The sequence below is a fragment of the Pleurodeles waltl genome, chromosome 5 (assembly GCF_031143425.1).
Source record: "Pleurodeles waltl isolate 20211129_DDA chromosome 5, aPleWal1.hap1.20221129, whole genome shotgun sequence".
Taxonomy (NCBI): Eukaryota; Metazoa; Chordata; class Amphibia; order Caudata; family Salamandridae; genus Pleurodeles; species Pleurodeles waltl.
Genome location: NC_090444.1, coordinates 1,207,114,742 through 1,207,137,283, shown reverse-complemented (window position 1 = coordinate 1,207,137,283; position 22,542 = coordinate 1,207,114,742).

Genomic DNA, 22,542 nt, shown 5'->3' with positions numbered 1-22,542 from the left:
GCTGATGAAGGGTTATAACCTACAATCGTTCCCAGGATGCTTGTTTCGGGTCCCGAAAGGACCTGGCCTGGCAGTTCAAGCTGGACTGTTCCCATGCGGTACAGGTTCAAGACTGATTTGCATGTGGCTGGGTCCAAACTGAGATGGCAAGATGAGCAAAGGAACAATGAATTAAACTCAGATCTGTGACTGGGGGTGAGTGGTTGAAAAGTGTCAGCACTCTGTCTAACATTCTCTTGTGTTGCTAAGGTTGGCTTAAGTGGGAAGGATATTACCAGACGTAGGTCCCTTGCTCACTGTGCCACTGGATTCAAGCTAGCCTGGCTGATGAAGGGTGATACCTTGAAACTGGTCCCAGGATGTTTGTTTCCGTTCCAGGGAGGACCTGGCTTGGCAGTTTGGGATGGACTGTTCCCATGGGGAACAGAGTCAAGACTGATTTGCATATGGCTATGTCAAAACCGGGGTGGCATGGTGAGCTAAAGAACCATGGATTAATCCCAGATCTGTGACTGGGGTGAGTGGTTGAAAAGTTTCAGCACTCCTTCCATCATCCTTTTGTGTTGCTAGAGTTGCCCTAAGTGGGATGGGTCTGCCCAGACGTGGGTCCCTTGCTCACAGTGCCACTGGATTTAAACTAGCCTGGCAGATGAAGGGTGATACCCTGAAACCTGTCCCAGGATGCTTGTTTCTGTTCCAGGGAGGACCTGGCCTGGCAGTTTGGGATAGACTGTTCCCATGGGGAACAGAGTCAAGACTGATTTGCATCTGGCTATGGCTATGTCCAAACCTGGGTGGCATGGTGAGCTAAAGAATGATGGATTAAACCTAGATCTGTGACTGGGGGTGAGTGGCCGAAAAGTTTCAGCACTCTGTCCATCATCCTTTTGTGTTGCTATAGTTGCCTAAGTGGGATGGGTATGTCCAGACGTGGGTCCCTTGCTCACAGGGCAACTGGATTTAAACTAGCCTGGCTGATGAAGGGTGATACCCTAAAACCCATCCCAGGATGCTTGTTTACAGTTGAGGGAGGACTTGGCCTGGCAGTGCGGGCTGGACTGTTCCCATGGGGAACAGGGTCAAGACTGATTTGCATATGGCTGGGTCCCAACTGGGGTGGCATGATCAGCAAAAGAACAATGGATTAAACGCAGATCTGTGACTGGGGGTGAGTGGTTGAAAAGTTTCAGCACTCTGTCCATCATCCTTTTGTGTTGCTAAAGTTGCCCTAAATGGGAAGGGTAGGCCCAGAAGTGTGTCCCTTACTCACTGTGCCACTAGATTCAATTTGACCTGGCTGATGAAGAGTGATACTCTGAAACTGGTTCCAGGATGCTTGTTTCTGATCCAGTGAGGACCTGGCCTAGTAGTTCGGGCTGGACTGTTCCCAGGGGGGAACAGGGTCAAGACTGATTTGCACATGGCTGGGTCCAAACTTGGGTGGCATGGTGAGCAAAAGAACGATGGATTAAACCCAGATCTGTGACTAGGGATGAGTGGTTGAAAAGTTTCAGCACTCCATCCATCATCCTTTTGTGTTGCTGAAGTAATAGTATGACCCATCTATTGACTCCATTTCCTTTTTTCTGCAACCCAGTAGACAGAAGTGTGTTGGCAACTCAGTCTTCTTGTCACATTATGATTAGTTCAATTTATCCAAAGCTTTTTTTCATTGTTTCTGTTTTAGACCCATATAATCTCCTGAGCCTCAATTTGATATATTAAACATTCTTTCTGGAAGTGCTTTGCGGCTTTACTACTGCGCAGTCCCCCAGGAAGTCTTAATTCATGATTTATTTGTCTCATACTAGAACTTTATTATATTGTAAATATTTTACAGTGTTTAAGTTGTGGCAGTTAATTTTCGTGCACAAACATCAACTATTGTAACAATGGTTATTACTGTTTAATATTCTTCTGTTTATAGTGTTCAGGAATATTGTGCAAATATGGCTATTGCTCTGTGCTATACTTCGGTGAAATACCAATGAAAGAATAAGTCAAAGCACACCACTTGACAGAAAGTGACATCACACACCATTTGCCCACCAATCTCATCATATGGTTGACCCCTTGATCCAACCTTAATAATTCCAGAATCTCTTAAGTACTACCCAAAGGCTAGTTGGAGGCGACAAAGTGTAAAGAAAGAAAGAAAAGTGGACTTTTATAGCTGTGTTTACTTTCCTTTCCTGCCAATGCCTTTGTGAACTGTGAGATTAATGGTAGCAATAGCAGTGTCAGGGGTATGAAGTGGCAAGCCAGTTGTAGCAGCTTCTACTACTGGTTACATCTGATCGACATCAATGTGCACGGAGAATGCACGGTGAATATTCACATCTGGCCAAATTTTGTGATTCTTTTGTCACTAGTACCAGAATCTCTCCAAATGTGTTGCGTTTCAGGCTGTAGTAGTGACCAAACAAATGAAAACCATGCCTATTTAATGAGAGATTCAACTAAGGGTTGTCATGTAGTACTATAGAATATAGATTTAACAGTCTGTGGTATAGAGCATGGACGCGAATCATCCTTCCTCCTGACAGCAAGAGAGTTGTCTCTTGTACTAAGACTGTATCCTGCTACCAATGTAAAGGATAAAGGTATTTTCTGCTGTATAATGCAGTATGAGCAAAACAATACTTAAAAGAGCGCGCCTATAAAGCCATCCATTTTGTAAAAGATTCTTATATGCCTAAATATCTTATAAAATTTGTGTTTTTGAAGGGTAATACCTATTTGACACAAAAACCTGAAATTTCTAATGCTGCTTGGTCTGTTGGCCAAAAGTGTATAAAATGAAGCATTTTTCATCCGTTCCTCCTTCAGGAAAACCACTAACCCCTAGTATTGGCCCTCGGAACATCTTTGAGCAAATATTGCCCAGAAAGTGACCTCCCTATTTGTGAAGTGTGCCCCAAGACTAAAAGGAGCCCCATGGAGTAATTTTCACTCTTATTTAGAAGATGGATCTGCTGCAGACACCCCACCCCCCTTCCCCAAAGTATGGGCCTAGTTGCGCCCCTACTGTGAGATATCGGGGAATCACAGGCTCTGACCACATACTGTAGGGCACATTGCACCACATATAGTTTGTATCGATTGCCAATCGAAAATGGGTGCCGGGAAGCACATTAACTATAATATTAGCATCTCTACCCTCTTCGACTAATGCAATAAATCTCCCATTCAGTCAGTTAGAAGAAATCCTTCTGACAACAGTAGCTGCCAGAATACAACTGAATATAACAGCTTCATCCTTTAAACCCTAGTAGTATGTGTATGCCTTCAAATGCAATGCCTTTTTTAACCCGCACTTAAAAGTGCCACTCTGGGAGAAAGATAACAATCTCGGTGGCATTATTTTATGAGTAAAAAGACATCACCATCACCATTAGCACAAACAATATAAAAAACACAAGCGATGTTGTCAGTCCTGGGTGAGCAGCCAATTACTTGGGAAGATATATTCCTCCCGCCCCTTAAAAACCCTTCTCAATTCTTAACTGCATTTCATCTTTCAGTCTTTCCTTCCATGCATTTTCCGGGCTATTTATAAGAGCGTGGCAGAAAATACCAGTCAATCAAACATAAAGCCAGCGAGGCTGATTAATGTTACAAGAGACGGTTTACAAGAGCGCAGGTGGAATTGATCTCACGCTGCTCAAAGATCCGACGGCGCACAAGTCGAAGCTGAGGACAACCTCCTGTGTGTCTGACAGCTCATCTTCAGAGCATGGCGTTGGCTGCATAGTAGTTTAATTGAATTTAAAAAAGGGCTTACGCTGAATTCTTATATACCCAAATATTTGACTCAATAATGCATCATAAACGAAGTAAGAATGCCAAACAACGTTGGACACGTACGTATGACAACATTCAGAAAATCCATTATTATCATTTTTTTGGAAGGGCATATACATCCAGGGCTACCACAATAAATCAATAAATCCAAAAAATGCAACTGTAAAGTTGTCTTTATAGAATTCTGGCTTAGAAAGTGATTCAAACAACTTGCAAGAAAACAGGAGTCAAGACTATACGATGGCACCCCTATGCAAAATGCAATTTGTTTTTTAAATAAAAGCTGTGGGATTTTTTTAGTAAAATACTTAGGCTATCTGCCACCACCTCGTGAGGAGTGACATATTATTCTTAGGTGATGATTATCAGGACTCCGATATTTGGGATAGTCAATACCGTACACAGTAAATATGAATACTACTGTATGTAGTAATTACCAGGCACGGTACTGCCACCTTGACAGTTATGTTATTGCAATAGGAGATACCCTGCAGTATCAGAGTTTACTCACCTCATTACGCAGATTTTCCTTCATTACGACCATTTTCCCCATTCCAGATATGGGCACAACAGAAACGTTTGCCTCAATTAGGATTCAGATTACCAGACCTAGAGAATATTCCGTGTATGATTTTTGCCATCCAAAACTTGGTGATGTTTTTAATGGCAAAATCCTATATTCTATATTTCTAACGTTAGAACTAGGGAAAACGTGGTGATACCCCAAGATGAACCATTTCGAAATGCTGAAGAATGAATGATGCAATGATGCAGTAATATAACACACCCCATAAAACAGAACCAATAGTTTTATTAATTTTGGGAACAATATCAGTGAATAAATATCACCACAAGAGTTATGATGCGCCCCAAAAAACCTCTGAATGAGGTCCATCAACATGTTTTGGGTGGCAAAAATCGTGCACTTAAAATCCTGTTGGTGTGATAATCTGAATCCCAGTAGGTGTGGTAATCTGAATCCCAATTAAGGCACACATTTCTATTGTGCCCATATCTGGATTTCCAGAGGAGTAAGCCTGAGTCCATAAGTGCAGTAATACCACACCATATGAACATCTACACTGCAAAGTGGAGTATTAACCAGGCACAATTTTAACTGGACACTAGAACTGTGATAATGATGTAGGAATGCACATTTTCCACCATTTCCAACTGCATACTCAGAATGTTGTGTATTTTTCCTGTATGGATGTATGTATGGGAGCATTTGTATTTCGCTTACCTAACCAAAGGACAACAGTGCACTGTACATGGTAAAAGACAAGCATAAAGTCAATGAGTGATAGGAGCGGTAGAAGGTTTATGGACGGTTAACACACTGTGATTTCATGTTTTGTTAAGAGGTGAGTCTTCAACTCTTTCTTAATTGTAGCAGCATTGGGAAGGTCCTGGCATAGATGGGTATTTTTCTAGATTCTGGGTGCATAGATGAAAAATGCCTGCACGGGTTCTGACAGATATTCCATAGTGAAATACGCACAAGGAAAATGTAAAATTTGTGTACTACTTGTAATCCTGGTTTGGGTGCAAATTCCTAGTACCTTATTATTATAGTGTTTTGGCACCACAAAAATGCAAAACAGGTATATGTATTCATTTTTGCTGAACTTGCTCATATACTTCCTGAAAAATCTCAGTTAGAGCATGAGCTGCATGCAACAACGTTAGAAAATAAAGAGGCATAATTGTGAGAGTTTTAAAGCTGTGCTGACTGAATACCACAGATTCTCTTGTAGATTTTCAGAGCTAATTTATGTATGTTTGGCATTTGTCCATTACGCATATAAGCAGCACTAAAATGAGACTTGCCCCTAATTGCTCCTGAATCAGGATTAGTGAGTTACTCAGAATTGATGGAGCATCCACAAAACCATGGGAATACAAAAAAAGATATGGAGTACTGTTAGAAATGGGATTCCTTCTTCTTGTAGGACCTAAACATGTCCTTACACTGCTCAGAGGCGATACCATACCTTGTGGGTAGTGTGTCCTTCATGATAGAGTAGATGAGTCTCTGAGGATGTCAAGGTGTCCCTCCTACCTCGAAGTGCTTCACAGACCCGCCCCCCAATGTGCTTCAGGGACCATGTTTATGTGGAGAGCAGACTCATACCCCTGAAACAACAAGTAGATTTCATCCTCCCTCTTGTAATCCTTAACTAGGTCTTTGGGAATGTGCAACCTACTTTCAGGCTGCACTGCAGTACTGCTGCCACCATCTGTACTAGAGTGGTTCCTCTGATCTAGTTCCTTTAAACTAAGCTCATGAGCCAGCAGTATCTTCTTCTCCTCAATCGCCAGCCTCCTCTCCTTCATCTCCATTTTCAGCGTCTCTAACTCAAATTAGTGCACCCTCTCTGCCTGTCTGTCCTGCAACTCTTCAGGAGTCAGACCCTTAGAGGACACACTGCTACATTCCCTGGAGATCCTCCCCTCCGGCAGTCCAGGTACCTCTACTACGCCTTCATAGCTTTCTTGCACCTCCTCACCTTCAATATCCTCCTGTGTGGGCCCGCCAACCTCCTTGGCTGTCACCTAGGCCCTCAGTGCCTTTTGCAGCTCCTCTTTCCTGGAGGAGCTCCTAATGGGAAAGACAAGATCCTTACTAACTGTTTTAGTTGGGCAACTGTAAAACTCTCCATCTTCTGCAACTCAAAAACAGTTCCAGCTGGTGTATCTCCAGATTGAGACATTATTGCAAGTCAAAAGTGAAAAGTTCCAAGGCAGAACAAAGTGTTCTCAATGAGAAGTTCAAAAGTAAAAACATGGACGCAGATGAAGTCCAAGAAGAGAAAAAGCAAAATCGAAAAAACAAGTGGTATGTGGTTACGTAATGGTCTGCCCTGAAAACAGTAGTGTACAGTTAATCACTGTATGTCAAGCACAAACACAAGTTCAATACTCACCGCTGATCACCAATATTAGAAATGGGGTCTCCAGTTGGCAGTCAGTTTGCACTCTGTCCAAGCAAGGACCCTCATTCTAGTCAGGGCAATGGAGATACACACTTAGATAACCCCTGCTCACCCCCCTTGGTAGCTTGGCACAAGCAGTCAGGCTTATCTCAAAGGCAATGTGTAAAGTATTTGTACCAACACACACAGTAATACAGTAAAACACTTCAAAATGAATCAGCACCAGGTTAGAAAAATAGCCAATATGTATCTGAGCAAAACAAGACAAAATCAACAAAAATCCAACATACACAAGAAAAGTTATGACTTTTTAAAGATTAAACTTCAATATAGTGCTTAGAAACACAAATGTTTCAAATTGGTGATATCTCAGCATTGTGATGAAGTTGTTCCTAACAATCCAACACCAATGGTGCTGGTCACGGAGTCACACAGACCCCCAGGTACACTACCAAGTGAAAATGAGGAAACAAGCTGGTGCACTGAGTCAGAGATCGTGGCGTTGCTGGATCTGAGGTGGCATCGGTTCCAGTGCTGCGGAGCAAACGAGTGGAGGCATCACAAAGAGGCATCAGGTCCTTGCTGCGGAGCGGTGGCGGTGAGGGATCATCGGTACGAAGTGCTGGATCGGCGCACTTCCAGCAGAGTCAATACTAGGCAGTCACCACGTGGTGCAGCAACTTCCACGGAGTCGCGGACTTCAGCAAGGCTGCAGCAACGCTGGGCCTCCAGGGTCGTTGCACTCCAGTGAGGACCACGGCTTCGGTTGCAGGTGGCATCGCGGGATTCGGCAGCGGTATCAGTCCACAATCGTCCGAAGTCGGTTTCCTTGGATCTTCTTGATTTTCCACCAGCTTCTCCTTTCAAGGACCAATGGGCTGGATTAGGCACCACATGGCAGGGCAGGAGTTTCAGCAGAGAGTCCAGGTGCTGGCAGAGGACATCTTGGATGGCCCTGAGACTTCAGAACAGGGGGCAATCTCAGTCCAAGTCCTTGGAGATTCTTCTCAAGCAGTAATATACCACAAAGTCCAGTATTTGTCTCCTTTCACAGGCAGAAGTAGCAACTGCAGGATAGCCCAACAAAGAACAGTCACAAGCAGGAACAGCACTTCTCCTCAGCTCTTCTCCTTGGCAGATGTTCCTCTTTGTTCGAGGAGCAAATCTTGAAGAAATCTAAAGTCTGGGATTTTGGGTCCAATACTTATACTCCTTTCTGCCTTTGAAGTTGCCCAACTTCAAAGGAAAGTCCCTATCGTTTTCAGGATCCTGCCTTCCTCAGACCTGGCCCCTGACACACACCAGTGGTTAGAGACTGCATTGTGTGAGGGCAGGCACAGTCCATTCAGATGCAAGTGACCAATCCTCCCTCCACTCTAGCTCAGGTGGCTCATCAGGATATGCAGGCTACACCCCAGCTCCCTTTGTGTCCCTGTCTAGAGGGAATTCACAACAGCCCAACTGTCAGTCTGACCCAAACAGGGAATCCTCCAACAGGCAAAGTCACAGAATGGTTTAAACAAGAAAATGCCTATTTTCTAAAAGTGGCATTTTCAAACTTACAATCTAAAAACCAACTACACTAAAGGATGTATTTTTAAATTGTGAGTTCAGAGACCCCAAACTCCATATTCCTATCTGCTCTTAAGGGGAACTCCACTTAAAAGCTATTTAAAGGCAGCCTCCATGTTAACCTATGAGAGAGATAGGCCTTGCAACAGTAAAAACCAAAGTTGGCGGTATTTCACTGTTAACAAATCTTGACGAAATCTAAAGTCTGGGGTTTTGGGTACAATACTTATACCCCTTTCTGCCTTCAAAGTTGCCCAACTTCAAAGGAAAGTCTCTATTGTTTACATGATCCTGCCTTCCCCAGGCCTGGCCCCAGACACACACCAGGGGTTAGAGACTGCATTTTGTGAGTGCAGACGCAGCCCATTCAGATGCAAGTGACCAATCTTAACTCCACACTAGCCAAGATGGCTCATCAGGATATGGAGGCTACACCCCAGCTCCCTTTGTGTTGCTGTCTAGAGGAGAGGTGCAAACAGCCCAACTGTCAAACTAACCATGACAGGGAATCCACAAACAAGCCACAGAATGGTTTAAGCAAGAAAATGCATACTTTCCAAAAGTGGCATTTTCAAACACACAATCTAAAAACCAACTTCCCTAAAAGATGTATTTTTAAATTGTGAGACCCTAAACTCCATATTTCTATCTTCTCCCAAAGGGAGTCTGAGATTTGATAATATTTAAAGGCCGCCCCCATGCTAACCTATGAGAGAAATAGGCCTTGAAACAGTGAAGACTGAATTTAGCAGTATTTCACAGTTTGGATATGTAACACACATCAGTACATGTCCCACCCTTTACATACACTGCACCCTGCCCATGGGGCTACCCAGGGCCTACCTTAGGGGTGCCTTACATGTAGATAAAGTGAAGGTTTAGGCCTGGCAAGTTGTTACACTCGCCAATTTGAATTGGCAGTTTAAAAACTGCACCCACAGACACTGCAGTGGCAGGTCTGAATCATGTTTACAGGGATACTTATGTGGGGGGCACAATCAGTGCTGCAGGCCCACTAGTAGCATTTGATTTACAGGACCTAGACACCTCTAGTGCACTCTACTAGGCACTTACGAGTAAATTAGATATGCCAATCATGGAAAAGCCAATTACACATACAATTTCACATAGAGAGCACTTGCACTTTAGCACTGGTCAGCAGTGGTGAAATGCCCAGAATAACGAAAACAGCAAAATCAGAGTCCAGCACACAGCAACCTGGGAAGTAGAGGCAAAAGGTTAGGGGAGACCACACCAAAGATGCCAGGTCTAACAAGTACATATTGACATTAACAACATATAAATGACAATTTAACATAGCTACAAAAAGACATAGGATTTCAAATAAACAAAAGCTGTATTGAATAACCTGTTATGTTATGTTTTGTTACCCACGTACACCCAAGGGTTTCTTGGTGCTCTGACAACCAGAAGGGAGAGGGCTAAGCCTAATCAAAAGCTTTCTTAAACAACCAGGTCCTTAAAGGCTTCCTGAACCTCAACCAGTTAGATTCCAGCCTGTTCAAGGAAGGGGGAAAGTTCCATAAGATGGAGGCCTGGACAGAGGAGCTCCAGCCCTTTGCTTTCTGCTACTTATAACCAGGGTCCTTAACTGGTTGACCAGAGAGGAATCGAGAGCTCAAGGAGGAACATAACTTCTAATTCTGTTTCCCATGAAGGCTGAAGCCTGGTCATGAATGAATCTGTAAATAATGCAAGCTGTTTTAAAATGAGCTCTCTGTTTGATGGGGAGCCAGTGAAGCTTCATTAAGGTAGGAGATATATGAACATTCCTATGCAATTTACAAACTATCCTTCCAGCTGTATTTTGAATGAATTGTAATTTGTGTAAGGAAGTTGCAGGCAAACTCAAATAAAGGCAGTTTCATAGTTCAAGTGGGACACAATTATTGCTGCAATAGCTGCATATCAAAATAATAGAATAACCAAGTGTCAGTAGGTATGTACTTTCGTACAAACACACCATGCCAACAATAAATACTTAGATAGGCAATACACAGTTTGGAGAGAGGTAACACTCTTACAAGTATGAAATGCTGATCGAACATCCGAGGTACCAATAAGTCTCAAAATAAAAATCAGCCTTCTCTTTCCATTTATGGATAAAGTGGCTAAGGGTGAAATACCCAATCTTGGTTAGAAATGCAACGTGGGGGGCGTGGCCGGGCAACGAAACAAGATAGCTGCTTAGAGCGAGAGCTCCGTGCCGAGGCGGTCCCGGAGGGGCGACGGGGGCGAGAAGACAGCCGGACAACACACCGGGTTCGGTGCCCCTCCACCCCTACAACAGCGGCGACACGGAATCATGTCCGGGGACCCCGTAGGAGCAGGACGCAAGGCAGGAAACTCACGACTCGCCCCAGGCCGATAAGGCCTGACAAAAGGGGCGAAGTCGTGTCTTCGGAAGACCGGGGACGGCGTGCCCGCAGCGGCAAGGAGCAAGCTGAACAGGCCGCAGGGACTGCGGGAGCCGTGACGACCCGCATTCATCTCCCTACAACGCCAACAAACACCCGTGGACCTTCGACCCCCCACAGTGAGACGGGGAGACGCAGCAAAGGGGTGCGGCCCCTTCGACAGCCGGGAGAGAAACCCGGCCAGAGAGGTAGGATCGAATCTCTTCAAAATAAGAACGGCCTCGCCGGAGGCAGAGGCACGACTTCTCCCCTCTTTTCCATCACAGAGGGACAACAAAAACCCTCCCGCTGGGATAATAAACTTTCGCCCCCCCCCCCCTCCAGACAACTAATACTGAGGAGGGCAGAGGGGCACGACGGGAGGCACGTGGAGGCGAAGAGACGAGAGGGGTGAGCGACTGGAGGGGCATCGGAGATGAGGAGAGCCAGAGGGAGCCAAGAGAACAGAGATACAGGAGAAGGGAGAGGACTGGCACCAGTGTAAGCCACCGAACATCTATATCCTTATCGGAATCCACGGAGGGAATCTCGGGCCCCACGTGGCCAGACTCTGTAGACAATTGAGGCGATGCCCGGCAACAAACCGAACCATAAACCTGTCAGCAAGCCTGCACGACAACTATTATTCTCAGAAGCGCTACAACAGAAACGCCTAACCCCCACGAAGATAAACCCTCAAACATCGCCACCTTTAAACGAGTCCACCACGATGTCTGATAAAGATCAATCCACAACTATGGACAGGATACTACAAGAGATCACCACCGTCAGCCGGCGCATAGAGGGGATGGACGCCTCTATAACTTCATTGACACTAGAAACCAAATCCATGCGATCTGACATTGCAGGCTTTCAATCTAGAGTGACAGGGCTAGAGCAACGCATGGGATCACTAGAGACGCAGATCAACACGTCTCAGGAGCGAGAACAAGACTTCATCTACCTCAGGAGCAAACTAACGGACATGGAGGACAGGAGCCGGAGAGACAATATCCGTGTACTTGGGATCCCGGAAAACGAAGAAGGCTCGGATAAGCAGACTTTTCTGACCTCCACTCTTCCAAAAATGATTTCATTGGACTTTGACCCGCCGCTAGAATTCCAACGGGCACACAGGATAGGCCCAAAACGCTCTGACAACTCCTCAAGGCCCCGCCCAATCATCGCATGCTTGCTGCGGCATAATCAAACCCGACAAATACTCCAAGTAGCACGCAACCACGGCCCTTTCCGAATAGACCAGCACGAGATCCGAATAGACCGCCGATTACTCCAAGGAAACCAACGAACGTAGAAAGGCTTTGCTAGCCCTACGACCCCGGCTTAGCAAACTAGAGATGAAATACGGTCTCTTTGACCCTGCAAGAATGTGGGTTACCAAAAATGGAGTATCCAAGGACTTTTATAACCCCGACGAATTGAGACTCTTCCTTGACTCTTTCCAATCCCAGCCTATGGACTCTCTCAACACAGACAGTGAGCATGACATTGTAGGAGGCAGTGATAGGGCCGAAACCCCCCACTCGGGAATAGAAAAGGTGAAGACGGCTCTACACGACACCGGAGCCAGTCATAGAAGTAGAGACATGGAGAGACTAACCAGATCATATGATGACAGGGGTCAGATTTTACACGCAGTAGTAACCCACACCCAACTATCGGAAAGAGACAAATCCTGCTCCCCTTTAAAGCCTACAACTGGGTCTTCTTGAGAAGGTAACGCGACAAGACGACTTGTGGGACTATCGCTAGAGAGTCGAAAATAACAACTATAGACTCCGCGGAAGGATGAGTACCTTTCCAGATCATATGTGTATTACTATTGTAATTGTCTAAGACTGCTAGTATCAATGTTAAAACCAGATACATAAAACATCTATGCTCTTTATGACTAGAGCCGAGGGCCTATAATGGAAAACTACCAGTAAATCGTTATTTGCCCTCAGTACACAACAGATGATGATTATTAGAACAGGGATCAGACCCTACCAACTCCCTGTATGTTGAATAAGGGCCCGGTCCCGACCCTATAACCCTATAACCCTATAACAAGGTAACAAGGTAACAGGGGCATTAAACAGATAACAAAAAATAAACACTAATTAACTATCATGGAATTTACCTTATATTCCACACACTACAAAATATCTCATGGTAGTAAACAACAAAGTATGTGAAACCTTCCTAATACACACCACGCTCGACCAGCGCTGACATTAGAACCGTTTAGCCCCCATTATCACCCCAAGGGATGGGACTGGACCACGTAAAGATAAATTAATTCCAATACAGGGACACACAATACGATATAACCTGAGACATATCAAAGCTCCCATTACTTGACTTTACTTCATTCTACAATAAGAAACTGGGGAAAAAAATAAAAAATAGAACACGAGGACACAATACAACATAGTACCGCATAACAAAGCGAAATAATATGACATTCTACACTGCCACTCCACACCACATTATAACATCACAATGTAAATTATAAACTATTAGCTATTCCTTTCCCCAGATGTTCGTACCTACCCCCATCCTAATCATTATTACTATCTTAAACTATCATCTACAACAGAACGACTATGATGGTGGCACATACCAAGTAAGACCTTAGTAGGTCAGTATTATGATGTAATAATACACAGCAAGGAGTTAGTAATAGGATGAGATACGCATTATCCTTGCGTAACCCGGGGCTCAGCTACACTCATTACCTATTCTACGATTAATAGAGAGACGCTTGGCATAATGGCTCCTAACATGATAATGTGATAAGATACCAGGATATGATATGTTATGTTGATCAACCTAATATGTCATTGAAAAATTGTAAGGCGAGACGAGACGAGGCAGTGTTATAGTTGAAAAGAAATGCTCAGGAAGTATTATATTATACTGTATATTGGTATCTTTATGTACCCATGCATATGCGAGAACTGTAATACTCTGTTTGAGCTCTTTCCCCCCCTCCTTCGCCCTGCCCCCCCCCCCCCCTCGCCAGCCGGTCTCGGTCTTTCTGTCTGCCCAGTCCCTACTTTAATTTACGACCCTATCTTATGAACTCCTAAACACCCTACGATACCATACAACATCAAGTACTAGGCACAACATCCTAAACACCATACCCCATCAACGCCCGACATCCCCCCCTCCTCTCCAGCGCCGCCCAGGTACTATAGTTATTAACCGACCATTACTTCTGCCAATATACACTTTAGTTATATAACTAATACACTAGCCACTAACCACCGATGAACAGACCCACTTCCCGATACATAAACATAAGCACTGCTGTGTACCCCCCCCACCCCTCCTTATCACCGACATATCGATAACTGGCTGTCTGTTGTTTCCCCCCTCACCCTCCCCGATCGAGATCGCCCGACGGCACAAGAGCTCCGAGAGAAATCGGTCCCGCCGTTTACAGACCTAACGAACGAAGGAGGTTGGACTCCTAACCTCCCTCATCCCTATCCTTCTCCACTTCTTCCCCCAAATTGCACGCTCTCTTGCTATACTCTCAATCTCAACTTCAGCACACGCATCCATCCCTTCCCCCTCCTTCTCCCTCTTTTCTTCTCCCTCTCATTTCTCCTTGTCTTCTTTTCCCCTCATATTTCCCCTCCATCTGGCTCTCGTCCTACTTATATTGCCTCTCTTCCTTCACCCTCTCCTCTCTCTTCTCTTTCTTCTCCAGACGACTCCCTTGGCCTCCACCAGCTGCTAACCCCCGTATAAAATAAAACACCGTATCATATCGAAACACAACTCCCACTCTAACAACTAAGTCAATATCTCCCACCCTCCCTCCCCCCCCCCCACCAACACCAACCCCGGAACGAGGGTGCTTACTCACAATTATCCAAGATGTCGAAGTCCCACCCTCAAGCGATGCGACCATTACGCATACTCTCTTGGAATGTACACGGCATGACGAGCTATGTTAAGCGGAAAAAGATACTGTCCTATCTTCAATCCAAAAAAACAGATATAGCTCTGATTCAAGAGACTCACCTTGACACTCTGGAATCCAGTAAACTTAAACGGGATTGGGTAGGGAGGGTTGCCTTCAGCTGCCGTCCAACGAGTCAGGAATCTGGAAGTAACGGACCCCGCAAATGTGGAGTGGCGATACTAGTGCGTAAATCCCTCCCGGTCACTATCATTAAAACCTGGAATGATACGGAAGGAAGGTATATATTTGCTAAACTAAAACTAGGGGACACTGTTTTATGCGTGGGATCCATTTACGCACCAACCGGCCCAAAACGCCCATTCCTCCTACAGCTAAATCGCCTCCTGACAGAAATCGGAACTACTCGATACATAATCGGGGGAGACTGGAATCTTGTCCAAGACGCCATAATGGATAGGACAGGCCCTGTTGATATATGTAACAATCACGACAGAGCGCTTCTGACAGACCTGACCACCGACGTCGGTCTGGTGGACTGCTGGAGAATACAACACCCGAAAGATAAGGAATATACTTTCCTATCCACCGTCCATGGCACCCAATCGCGTCTGGATTATTTCTTAGTATCACACACTGTAATCCCTCATATACAAGACACCTGCATCCTAGACAGCGGGCTCTCAGATCACTCCCCAATACTAATCCGGATCCAGGTGGGACTCTCCTTCTCTGGTCGTAAACCATGGCGATTGGCTGTACACAGATATCGCTCTCCCCAAGGGAAGGAACAATTAAAAGCTCATGTAGCTACATACATGGCCGAGAATACAGGCACTGTATCCTCAAAAAGGATCCTATGGGCGGCAGCAAAAGCAACCCTAAGAGGGAATATGATGCGAGATGTAGCACTGGCCAACAAAGACAGAATAGTCCGCCAAACCACCTTAGAGACCACGATACAGGACCTCACTAAACAATATACCGCCCAACCATCCCCTAGGCTGCGACACGCCTTAGAACAGGCCCGCATGGCACACAATGAACTCTATACATCTCAGGCGGAATACGCACTGCAAAAATTGCGAGGCCGCCATTACGAACAAGGGGAAAAAGCAGGTCTCCTCCTAGCGGCGCAGCTCCGACAAAGAGAGGCAGCCTCTGCCATTGCGGCCATAACATCTTCTTCAGGAGCAGTGCTAACTCGCCCACAAGACATTGTAAACGAGTTCGCCAAGTACTACCGACATTTGTACACTCCTGAAACAACGACAGATCAAACACAAATGGAGACATTCCTTACCGCGGCCAATCTACCCCGTCTGTCTGAGGCAGGCAGGGCCCTCTTGGACGGTAACATAAGCAAAGAAGAGATAACCCAAGTTATAACAAGCCTCCCCTACCATAAATCACCAGGAGAGGACGGATTCCCTGCGGAATTCTATAAATGCGCGGGGGAGGAGGCAATAACCGCAATACATGAAGCACTGACTGAAGCATGTCAAGAAGGCTACCTGGGAGCTCTATCCAATAAAGCCACGATTGTCATCTTGCCTAAGCCAGGGAGAGACCCCCTTCTTTGCGGCAGTTACCGTCCTATCTCCCTTTTGAATGGGGATGTCAAACTCCTAGCCAGTGTTCTAGCAGCGCGGCTCCGCAAGGTGATACCATCATTGATTCACAATACCCAAGTAGGATTTGTACCAGGCCGTACCTCCAGAAATCATATGCGAACTCTTTGCCATACACTGTTAGAATCCATACAATTACCTGACGAAGCCCTGTCCCTAGACGCGGAGAAAGCATTCGACCGCATTGAGTGGTCCTACCTATTCACAACCATGAAGCATTTTGGCCTGGGGGAACAATTTATCTCTAAAGTATGTTTATTATATGACCACCCCACAGCACAGGTTAACTGTGGGGGCATCATGTCAGACCCATTCCCTATCGGAAGGGGCACACGCCAGGGATTCCCCTTGTCGCCACTTCTATTTTTATTGGCCATGGAACCCCTAGCTGCCACCATACGAAATTCTCACCAAATAAAAGGGATCCATATCACCGGGGGCATATCCAAAATATATCTCTACGCAGACGACATTCTGTTAACAATGTCCGATCTAGAAACCTCGCTCCCAGCACTACTTTCCACTATAGAAGACTTCGCATCCCTATCCGGATATCGGGTAAACTGGGATAAAAGTGAGGCACTACCATTATCCCGCATAACGACGAGGGCAGCGATACATGGCCTCCAATTCAAATGGACCCTGACCCGCCTTAAATATTTAGGAACGTTCATTAACAGAGGTCTAGAACATATGGTCAGGGACAACATAGACCCCCTTATATCTAAAATGAAACAAGCCTTTGCCAAATGGTCCCTACTAGGCCTGTCCATGTGGGGCAGGACACAGGCGGTCAGAATGGTCACCTTACCACGCTTCACATACGTGCTAGGCATGCTCCCCCTACAGATACCTCTTTCCTCACTCCGATCAATAGACGCATCCATAAGGGCCTTCGTCTGGGGCTCCTCACGCCCAAGACTGAAACCTGCAATAATACTGGCACAACGGCTCTACGGAGGATTAGGACTACCCTCGGTAGAACAATACTCTCTGGCCCTACAACTCTCACAACTAATATATACACTTCCGGATATAGCCGATCCACCGCAATGGGTGATCACAGAGAAACTACTATATGGACAGTATACGGAGATGGGAGGAACATACGCCAACCATGTTCCCTTAGCTAACCCCATCCTCAAGGCTACAAACACAGCGTGGTGCAGAGCCCATCGACTACTAGGAGTACACCCCTCCCTGCATACTCAGGCTCCCATAGCAGGGAATAAAAGCATTAAAATAGGAGGGAATATTCTCAGATGGCCCCAATGGTCCGAGGCAGGTATCCACAATATATCTCACATAATAGATGGAGATAGCTTCCGCACATTCGCCTCCCTCCAGGAAGAATTCGGTATCCAAAGTAACCAGGAGTGGCGATATCTACAGCTCAAACACTGTATGCGGAGAACATTAGGAACCCCCCCGTGGATGCTCAAAACCTCACCCATCGTCACCTATCTTCAGAAATGGGGCCGACAAAAAGGCGTCTTGGCTGGCCTCCATGCCGAATTAACTAACCACCTTTACTCTCAGCCTTTACTTGAACGACTACGCTTAAAGTGGCAGGATATACTAGAGATAACCTACACGGACGAAGAATGGCCAGACATACTAGAAGCCCTCGACAGGGGCGTACGTGAAGCACGCCTGACATTTTGCCTATTTAAAATCCTTCAGGGGTGGTACTGGACCCCCGTTAAACTCTTCAGGGCAGGGTTGATACCTCACGCGAACTGTTGGAGATGCACAGAGCCATATTGTGACCAACTTCATATTTTATGCCACTGCCCAACGGTACAGTCACTATGGGACGCGGTACGCCTCGCCTTATCGGACTTCATACAGATACCAAAACCGACCCCACCAGCATTTATCATTCTACATGACATTCGCCCGTATCCCTCCCTACCGCGGGCACATAAACGATTAATCCACACGGCGCTTGCCACGGCCAAAATATGCATACTCCGGCACTGGAGATCTAGCATTGCCCCCACACCCATAGAATGGATGACGGCCATGTATCAAACGGCTACCCATGAACGAGTGATTTATAACCTACAGGACCAAGCAGAACAATTTGAGGAGGTCTGGCGCCCATTCTTGAAGAGACCATGAAGCGGCTGGTGGATGACCAACGGATGATCAATGTTCAATGATCAATGGTTAGGGAATATCAATTACCAATCACCCTCTGAGAATCCTAGACTCCGGAAACACATTTAATCTCCTACTGTCCCCTCTCTCTCTCCCTAGCTACGCTATCCTCTCTTTTTTCTCTCTCTCTATCAATCCACAGGCCTCTAATCTTGTCCTATGCCCGAGACCCTGAACTACCCAACATAGTAATACAAGTCGCTTCCTAACACAAACAAGGACTGAGAAATCAACTCATATAAGACGTAGACACTCTCTAACCGACCTTACCATATCTAACATACATACTATCTACCCCTAGATAATAACTTGCTACAGACGGAGAAGTACAGAACGATCTACTCTTAGGCCTGAACGAGGTAGTCTCAGGATACAAAGATCCCCTGCCTACCTCGAGTCTCTTCACTCTACATTCCCCCGCGATTACCCTTCCTCTTTCTTCCTCTTTCTCCCCCTTCTCTCCCCCTCCCCATTTCATATGACTATTTCGTCTCTCCCCTATACCAAGATCAACCCCTCCCACACAACCCTATCCTCGCTCCCCCTCCACTTACCACCCCGCCCCCCCACCTGTTTTCCATTTTTCTTCAAAATAAGAGTACAAAACTCAACTATGCAACTGGGAATTTTTACTTACCTGACAGTACATGCATATATGCTCACAATGGAAATAATTGTGGTAAAAGAACAAAAACAATGTTTTGAAAGCTAAACAGTTTGTTTATATGTTGTATGTACCGCCTTATATATTCTTAATAAAACTTTTGAAACTTAAAAAAAAAAAAAAAAAAAAAAAATGCAACGTAACGACTTGCTGAGATGTAACCCAACCTAAGTGCAGTATTTTGCACATCTTCCTATCCTGATTGGTATGTAGCTTCTAAACTTGGACAATGAGCTAACTACATGGGATTAGTCACATGGGGCGGTGGTTTGTAAATCTGTGTTCTGGATTGCAAAGATCGGCATTAAGCCAATAGAACCATATGAGTTGGAGCTGTATGGACTTCCAACTAATAAGGGACTACATCACCTTTCTCATACCACGTGGCACCCACCCAAGGTATGATATTGTGATTGCTGTATTGCAGGAATACACCACTGCATGATAACTGCTTAATGCAAAGCCGAATTGAAGGGGGTCAGTTTTTGCATTGGTCATGCAAAGTCATGCAAAATAGTTGTGTAGCATATCACAGCACAATTTCTTTCTATGTTTGGAAACAAATGTTCTCAGTGTTGCTTGATTTGAACTAAAACGGCTAGAAAATGGTTTGCACTACAGAAAATCAACAACAAAGAGAAACTCTTCTCTGACTCATGTATCAAATACTGTTGGAAATGGCCTTTCTGCATGGTCATTCCCAGACATTTTGCCTTCCTCCTCCTCTTTTTCTGACCTCATTTTTGCTGGCTTTAGGACATTGCGCACTTTACCACTGCTAACCAGTGCTAAAGTGCATATGCTCTCTCCTTAAAATATGGTGACATTGGATCATACCTAATTGGGCTATTTAATTTACTTATAAATCCCTAGTAGAGTGCATTATATGTGCCCAGGGCCTGTATATTAAAAGCTACCAGTGGGCCTGCAGCACTGATTGTGCCACCCACTTACGTAGCCCATTAACCATGTTCCAGGCCTGCCTTTGCAAGGCCTGTGTGTGCAGTTTCACTGCCAATTCGACTTGGCATTTAAACGTACTTGCCAAGCCTAAAACTCTCCTTTCTCTGCATATAAGTCACCCCAAAGGTGTGCCCTAGGTGACCCGTAGGGCAGGGTGCTGTGTAGGTGAAAGGTAGGACATGTACCTGTGTAGTTTACATGTCTTGGTAGTGTAAAACTCCTAAATTCGTTTTACACTACTGTGAGGCCTGATTCCCTTCATAGGCTACATTGGGGTTGCCCTCATACATTGTCTGAGTGGTAGCTGCTGATCTGGAAGGAGTAGGAAGGTCATATTTAGTGTGGTCAGAATGCTAATGCAAAATCCTGCTTACTGGTGAATTTGGATTTAATCTTACTATTTTAGAAATGGCACTTTTAGAAAGTGAGCATTTCTCTGCACTTAAATCTTTCTGTGCCTTACAATCCACGTCTGGCTGGATTTAGTTGACAGCTCCTTGTGCATTCACTCAGGCACACCCCAAACACAGGATACTCAGCCTCACTTGCATACATCTGCATTTTGAATGGGTCTTCCTGGGCTGGGAGGGTGGAGGGCCTGCTCTCACACAAAGGACTGCCACACCCCCTACTGGGACCCTGGCAGACAGGATTGAACTGAAAGGGGACCTGGTGCACTTCTAACCCACTCTTTGAAGTCTCCCCCACTTGAAAGGCACATTTGGGAATGAAAACAGAGCCTCTGCCCTACCACCTCAGACACTTCCTGGAGAAGAAACCTGAACCAGAACCTGCACCCTGACAAGAAGAACTGCGCTGGCTGCCTAAAGGACTCAGCTGACTACTTTCTAAAGAGGACTGCTGCCTTGCTGTTGCCCTGCTGTCTTGCTGCTCTCTTGCTTTGCTGCAGAAGTGCTCTCCAAGGGCTTGGATAGAGCTTGCCTCCTGTTCCCTGAAGTCTCAGGGCCAAAGACTTCTCTCCAGCAGCTGGAATCCCTGTGCGGCGAAAATTCAAGGCACCGCCTGCCAAGAACGATGCACAGCCTGTTCACTGTGAAAAATTCACCGCACACCGAGTCCGGAACGATGCGGCCCAACTTCGCGACAGGAGATCGATGCAGCTCCAGCGACACAACCAGAACTTCAACGCACAGCCCTACTGGATCGACACAAGCCGACTCAGAACGGCGCAGCCTGACTTTCTGAGAGGAATTGACGCAGCGCCTGCTGTGCAGAAAAAAATTCCATGCATCGCCGACCGGAATTGACTCAGCCCCTGTGACTTCCCTCTGCAAGCCCAGGATTCCACTCATCGTCCCCAGGGCGTCTGAAAACCCCGCAACCTGAAGAGGATCCAAGTCCGCATGCTGGAAATCGACGCAACGCCTTCCCCACGTGGAAAATAATGACACAAGTCCGTGTGCGAAGGGACAAAAATGACGCACACTCACCGTTTTCCATGCATCTCCTCCACTGCGGTCCCTTGCAAGGATTTTTCAATGCAAACCAGGTACTTTGCACTGCAAGAGACACTTGTTTCTAGGAGAATTTAAGACACTTTTAATTGCTTTTACAGTAATATTTCAACTCTAAGACATTTGATATCACTTTCAGTGATATCCCTACATTTGCTTATTTCATATTTAATTGTTTGACCTGCATTTATCCAGATAGATAATATATATTTTTCTAAACATTGTGTGGTGTATTTTTGTGGTGTTATACTGTGGTATTGTATGATTTATTGCACAAATACTTTACACATTGCCTTCTAAGTTAAGCCTTACTGCTCAGTGCCAAGCTACCAGAGGGGGGGGCACAGGATAATTTGGATTGTGTGTGACTTACCCTGACTAGAGTGAGGGTCCTTGCTTGGACAGGGGGTAACCTAACTGCCAACCAAAGACCTAATTTCTAACATTGGTGATCAGCGGTGAGGATAGGACTTGTATTTGTGCAGTGACATACAGTAGCTAAGTATTTCACTACCTACCCACAGTTGAAAGTCAACTTGATTTTTGTCTCTTTTTGCAAATTAGTTTTTCCTGACAATTTTCTAAACTTAAATCCTCACTCAACAAATCTCAGTCTGGGTCCCAAGCACAAGGTTTTGACCTGGCCCTGTTGGAGACATATACTGTCAAACAACTAAAAGGGTTCTGCAAGCAGATGAGTGTACCCACCCAAGGGGCCACCAGAAAGGATGACTTTTAAGTGGAGCTGAGGGCCTGGGCAGAAGCCCATTTAGAGGATGATGCTGAGGATGAGGAGCCAGAAGATGGCCCCTCAGAGGATTTTTTGCCAGTAGTGGAGGTTGTTACCCCTGGAATTGTGCCCCCTGCTAAACCAGGGACCAGTGTCTCTAGCCATGGCCTGACCACAGAGGAAAGGAGGGGAAGAGAGGGAATTTCAACTACAAATAGCAAAGTTAAAAATTGAAGCACAACAGGAG